Here is a 7,011-nt window from a genome sequence, read left to right as displayed (position 1 = left end):
TGAATCTCTGAGACGTAAGAAGGGGCGGATGCAGCCCCAGTTTGACATATGGGTAAACTGAGGCACTAAAGGTCCGCTGAGGGTGGGACCAAGGTACTCCTGTTTCCCAGTGCTCGGGAATGGCCCACTCTACAGAGATTCCACAGGTATGGGAACATTCTGAATGTTTCTGGGAAAGTATCCCTGGCCCGATGAATTAGGCCCCAGAACGTGCCGCTGTAAGCAGTGTGGGGCCAGCTGAAACTGTAGCCACCAGGGATGGGGTGAGCCAAGGTGACGAGGGGATGAAGTTCTGCAGCTCAGCTTCTGGCATCAGGGAGCCTTGGGCTGGCCTAGAGTCCCCCCAGTCCGGGCCAGTCCCTGGGGCTTGAGTTGTCAGTGTCCAGCACGGCCTTGAGCAACCATGGAGGGCTCAGCATTGATCCTGCAGCCCCCTCACAGTCAGACCCGGGAGCCTCTGTCTGGCTCATTGACATCCTGAAAAAGGGTGCTGGGCCCTCACAAGCCCCATCGTTCATTCATTATCAGAGTCACAGCACGTCCTTTGTTCCTGAGGTGGTACCAGATCTCGAGGGCACAGCCTAGCTGGGGTACAAAGAATACATACAGCAATCTGAAGGAGCACTGGGAGGGCCAGGCAGCCCACATGGGGACCTCAGGGGACACGTGGGAGGGAGGTGACAGGTAACGAGACCCAATGAACAAGGGTGTTATAGCTGGGGGGAGGGATGGAACCCAGGCTATTCTAGCCTGACAGAAGCAGCCACAGAGACCCGCAGGCAACTTCCTGTTTCCGTGCCCTCCTGCCACCAACTCATCTCAGCAAATGTCTTGCTGTTGCCTGTTTCTGGCTCAGAAGCTTTGCTTTTGTCGTGGAGGGCTGGGAGGACAGAGCCCTTCCTCCTGCTGGCTCCTGAACCCCAACAGCTCATGGCGCCCCAAGTTACGCTCTACAGAGAGAACCCCCCTTCAGCCCATCCCTGTTTGTCCAGTACTCCTGGCAAAGGCACCTTTGCTTCTGTTTTCTTTTAAATAGCATTCCTGTCCTCATTTTACTTTTTTCCTCCTTAGTTCCCTGGAAGTCCAACCCAAAACCTCTTTGGTTCCTTAAGTTTCTTTAAACCCCAGTCCCGATGTGCTGTCTTCCTGCTGACCGCGGTGACGAGGCTAGAACAATCAGGGGCTGCAGAAGGTTCTAAAGTGAGTTCCACAGTCTGCTGAGGAAGTTTCAGGAAGGTAAAGACTTCTGGGGGCCAACAGCCCCAAAGGACCGCTCCTGCCTCTGTCTGTGTCTGGCTTGGCCTGAGTGGACAGGAGCAAGCCCTCTTGCCCCCCGTCACTCTCCACCGGCCTGTCATCTTAGGGGTTCACAAATACTGTTTCTCCTCCTCTGGACACCTTTGCCACGTGTGACCCCTGCCTGCTGGGAAATTAGCCGTGGCTGGTGCAATATGAGAAATGTTGAGGATCACTTCCCGGCAGAAGTTTTAAGAGCCTGGGTGCAGCTGGCTATGCACGAGCACGCCTCAGATGGAACCCCCCCCCCCCCCCCGCCAGCCCAGATTCCTGAGACCGTGGTGAGCAGGACCTCCCACTTCTACCCGACCCACAGTGGATAAGCAGCGTGAGCCAGAAATAAACCTTTGTGTGTAAGCCACTGAGATTGGGGGTTATTTCTTCCTGCACCATGATCCAGCCTAGCCTGACACAAGGTTGGGACCCACTCACGTGAGGCCGGGCCTTTCCTTTATGGGACTGGATTTCCAAGGGCCCCCAGCCCTGAGCTCTCATTCCGAGACACTATTTCCACCAGAGACTGGGAGGGTTTTACACCCTTGGCAAGGGGATGGCCGAAGATCAAAATAAACCCTTATTGGAGTTTCCAATGCTCCCGAACTCACTTTGCCCCATCTTTAATTCTGCTCTGGACTAGAATCACACCTGCACCTGCCTTGCAGGCCTGCTTGCTGTGGGCCGTCCCAAACATGGCGTCTCTACTGCAGCGGGAAACTCAACCCCAGCAATGGAGCACCCCCCATGGGTGTGCCGGGCACCATTCTGGTGCCAGCCAGAGACTCAGACTCACATCTGTCCTGGAGAACTCCCAAGTCAGCTGAGAGGTGACACCTACATGAACCACCACCATGAAGAACATGAGAGAATGAGAGAAATAGTTCAATAGTGTTCATCCAGGGGGCATGGCAGAGATGGGGGGGGTCCACTTATGGCCACATGCACACCCCATACCAGGGATTAGGGATCACATTATCCACCTGTACCATTATCAGCCAGGACCGGAAGTGTTGGTTCCCCAAGCCTCCCCTAGGAATTATCTGTACTATTCATTTGGTCCTCACCAGATACTGATCCCCCTATCTGCACTGTAAGAGCCCAGAGGCCAAGGGTATCTTTGCAGGCCCAAGGGACCCTAACCTGAGTGCCTTGGCTGGTCCCAGTGCACTATGAGTGCCGACCGGCTGGCCAAAGAGCTCTCTCTGCTCCTGCAGGGGACACGAACACTCAGACACTGCAGGACGACTTGTACTCTTCCCGTTCCTGCTCTCACCTTGACCTGGGCTCCCTGCCTCCTCCCTGCTTGCCCTGCTGGCCCGTCACAGAGATGCCAGAGCCGCATCTCCAAATGCTTCATTTTCTGGACTTGGCCCAAGAAGTGTTGGGACACAGAGAAACTGTCATTCACTTTCTCAGCTTCTTCCTGAAGAGCGTATGTGTGTCAGAAAAACTGTTACCAGGGTATATAAATATCGCAGACACACATGTACGAGCATAAACACAAACTCCTTTTTCTCGTTGTTCCCTGTGTTTTGACCGAGCCAGACATGTGGCTTCCGGAGGTGCTCCGTCCTTCTTCCCTCGGCAGGGTGTGGCGAGTGAGGGTGTCCCACGGTGCTGTGTCATGCTGACTGGACAGCCTGAAGAGAACTAAAAGGCTGACCCTCCCCTGAGTCAGAAAGTATTCCTCCTGCCTCGCTGCCTTTGAACTGGGCCATAGGTTTTTCCTGCCATCAGACTCCCAACTGAAACAGCGGTTTTCCCTGGGTCTTCAGCCTGTTGGCCTTTGGGCTGGAACCACACCATGGGCTCTCCGGGTCTCTAGCTTGCCAGCTCGCCCTGCAGATCTTGTCAGCTTCTATAATCACCTAAGCCAACCCATGTAATAAATCTCTCTCTGTTAGACAGATAGTTAGAGCTGTAGATAGAGAGACAGGTGTAGATATGCACATCCTACTGGTCCTGTTGCTCTAGAGAATCCTGACCGATACAGATTTTGGTGCCAGGAGGTTAAAGGCCTTATCTCCAGGGGCGCCTGAGTGGCTCAGTGGGTTAGACGTCTGACTTCGGCTCAGGTCATGATCTCACAGTTCATGGCTTCGAGCCCCGTGTCGGACCCTGTGCTGACAGCCCAGAGCCTGGAGCCTGCTTCCGATTCTGTGTCTCCCTCTCTCTCTCTCTGACCTTCTCCTGCTCACTCTCTGTCTCTCTCTCTTTCAAAAATAAATAAACATTAAAAAAAAAAACTTTCTTAAAGGCCTTATCCCCAAATACAGTCCCATTCTGGGTTAGGGTTTCAACAGGCAACTTCTCAGTGGGGGGACATAGTCCAGCCCTGACAGACAGGCCTCCGCTGTGGCCCCACGTGGCCGAAGGGGCCCGGTCTGTACATCTGGGCTGCTCCTTCGACCCCCGCTGCTCGCTCTCCCTCTGTCCCCACGACATTCGTCGCCTGCTTTGCTGTGGAACACCCAACAGCTGAGTCAGTTCAGCCAGTGTCTGGAAATGGCTGTTCTCCCTTCAAACTGTGTTTCTTGGCCAGCAGGGTCAGAGGCTTGCTTCTGGCGGCCGCTCTTCGAGAACGGCACTTCCTGACTTTTCTTCCAGACATACACACGTGTTTGCTCCTCGCAGAGGCCTCGGCAGGCAGCGCAGCCTGCTGTTGAGGGGCAAGCCCAGCACTGCTGTTCTGGGAACCCTCCCCTCAGGCACAGCGTGAAGAAACGTCCAGTTCACGTCTCCTTGAGGAATTACACTATCCCAGGCCCTGCGAGGCCAGTCTTGGCTTCCACGCCAAAAGGGCCTGGACTCGTGTATCTAATCACACATTCGCCTCCCGCCCCAACCCGTGTGCCAAGAGCTGGGTGGTCAATACAGATGGAAGCAGATGTGCTCCCAGTTTACATCACAGCATCAAGAGCCTCCCTGCCTCCGGGGTTTGCACCTTGCTAATGGGCGGTTTGTTGGGTCTGAGAGTGACAGGGGGCAGGGAAGGCCCGTGTGAGGGGAGACAGGAGCGGAGACTGGAACACGAGAAGCAGTCAGCCATGCAAGAGGCAGGAAGAGTGTGCAGGACAGCAGGCAAAGGCTGGCTGGAGTCTGCCTTATTCTAAGTGTAACGGGAAGCCCTGAGGAGTAACAGACTACGATAATGTAAATTCCGTTAGGTGCTCGGACGCCTTGGGTATCTTGAGCCCACCTCCACCTCCATGTTAGTGCGAATATCTGGGGCTTTCCTAGACCCAGAAAACACATACTGCCTGAAGCTCAAAGCCTTTTTTTTTTTTTTTAACGTTTATTTATTTTTGAGGGAGAGCAAGAGTGGGGAAGAGGCAGAGAGAGAGAGAGAGGGGGGAGGACAGAGGATCCCAAGCAGGCTCTGCAAGTGCTGAGTCTATCTCAGGGTTCGAACTTACAAAACATGAGACCATGATCTGAGTTGAAATCAAGAGTTGGAGGCTTAAAAAAACCGACTGAGCCACCCAGGCGTCCCTACAGTCAACCTTCTTACCCCAGCATTGACAACCCTCCATAATTTGATGCTGGGTTACCTGCCCTGTCTCATCACCCACATCCCTTCATGCCCACTAACCTGGACAACCAGTCTTCATGTCCTCCACGTGGTGGCTCCTTTCATCCCCCTGCTGAGAAACCCAACATGCCTGCCTTTCATTCTCCACAGAGCCTGCTACAAACTCTCCCCTTCCCAAGGTCCAACTCAGATGTTACCACCTTCATGAAACTTCTTTCACTTATTTTTTAAATTAATTTTTAAAAACATTTTTAAAGTTTATTTATTTTGAGAGAGAGAGAGAGAGAGAGAGAGAGAGAGAGAGAGAGAATCCCAAGCAGGCTTTGCACTGTCAGCACAGAACCCGATGCGGGGCTCAAACTCACAACTGTGAGATCATGACTTAATCTGAAACCAAGAGTTGGACGCTTAACCGACTGAGCCACCCAGGCGCCCCCTTCATGAAACTTATTTGAGAGCCCAGCCTTCCTCTGCACTTCTGCCATGTCCAGACCTCCCTCCTACCCCTTATTTACTACTGATGTGGATGTCCTATCACCTCTGCTGGAGAATGGAAGATCCCGAAATCAGGTGCTGCGCCTTTGAGATCTACAATAATCTCTATCAAGCTTTCACAAAACAAATTCCTGTGTAAAAGAAAGTCTTCTGAGAAACAAAATCTTACAGTACAACCATGACTGAAAGGGCCCAAGTAATAAAAAAAAAAGTAAAAAAAAAAAAAAGTAAAAAAAAAAAAAAAAGTAAAAAAAAAAAAAAAGTAAAAAAAAAAAAAGTAAAAAAAAAAAAAGTAAAAAAAAAAAAAAGTAAAAAAAAAAAAAGTAAAAAAAAAAAAAAAGGAAGGGCCCAAGCGGCCTCTGTTAGGATTCTTTGGTTACAATAACAGAAGCTGAAACTAGCTTAAGCAGCCAACTTAGGACCACAAACATCATCGCTTAAAACAACACAAATTTATTACCTTATGGTTCTCTAGTTAGAACTCCAACACAGGTCTCACTGGACTAAAGTCAAGGTGTCAGCAGGGTGTGTTCCTTCCTGGACACCCTAGGAGAGAATATTTTCTTATCTTTTCTAGTTTCCATATGCCACCCACATTCCTTGGCTCATGGCTCTGTTCTCCATCTTCAAAGCCAGTAGTATAGCATCTTTCTGACCCTCACCCACTTCTTCTGCCTCCAGATGATAATTTTATGTGTCAACTTGACTGGACTAGGGGATGCCCAGATGGCTGGTAGAACATTATTCTGGGTGTGTCTTGAGAGTTTCTGGTAGAGATTAGCATTTGAACTGACAAACTGGGTAAAGAAGATCACCCTCCCCAATGCAGATGGGCATCATCTATCCTCATGAAAGCCCGAATGGAACAAAAAGGCAAGGGGGGCAAATTTGCTCTCTGCTTGAGCTAGGACATTCATATTGTGCCCTTGGAGATTGGCACTCCTGATTCTCTGGCTTTGGACTCAGATCAGGACATACACCATTGGCCCCCTGATTTTCAGGCCATTAGACTTCTCAGCCTCCATAACCATATGAACCAACCCCCATAATAAATCTCTATGTGTGTATATATACATATACATACATACACAAATATACATATACATACGTACACAATACCCACATACATCTACATATCTGCATATTATCTATCTATCTATCTATCTATCTATCTATCTATCTATCTATCTATCTACCTACCTATCTCCTGTTAGTTCTGCTTCTCTGGAGAGCCCTAATATACTCCGTCTTCCATTTGGAAACATTCCAGTGATTACACTGGGTCCACCTGGATAATCCAGGATAGTCTCCCTATTTTAAAGTCAGCTGATTAGCAACCTTAATCCCCCTTTGCCACGTAACCTAACGTATTCACAGTTTCCAGGATTTAAGGCGTGTATATCTTTGGGGAGCCATTATTCTGCCTACCACACTCCAGGTGTTTCATGGAGACCTCGGCCAAGAATGTGGCTAGGGCTAGAGAACAGGAAGGGTTTGCAATGAGGAAATAGTTGGGCATCTCCTTCATTTTCCTCCTTCTCTCTGTAGACTTGCTCTCTGCTCCTCAGTCCACTTGGAAGAACAAAACCAGCCCCAGGTTTTGCCCTTACCGGTTTCAGACACAGGAGAAGAATCTTTCATTTCTAAATCTCTTGAGAGTCTGATTGGTCCAGTTTCAATCAGGTAAACCC

At 50.3% G+C, this 7,011-nt stretch overlaps 1 protein-coding gene across 2 annotated transcripts in view; it reads right to left on the bottom strand.

Annotated features, from left to right (window-relative positions):
- The window catches only part of CF2H8orf76 (chromosome F2 C8orf76 homolog), a 37,366-nt gene that overhangs the window by 6,067 nt on the left and 24,288 nt on the right, over positions 1 to 7,011 (bottom strand). The window lies entirely within an intron of this gene.

This window comes from Puma concolor, chromosome F2 (assembly GCF_028749965.1).
Source record: "Puma concolor isolate L17-30 chromosome F2, mPumCon1.1.hap2, whole genome shotgun sequence".
Lineage (NCBI taxonomy): Eukaryota > Metazoa > Chordata > Mammalia > Carnivora > Felidae > Puma > Puma concolor.
This window is presented reverse-complemented; position numbering and strand designations above follow the sequence as displayed.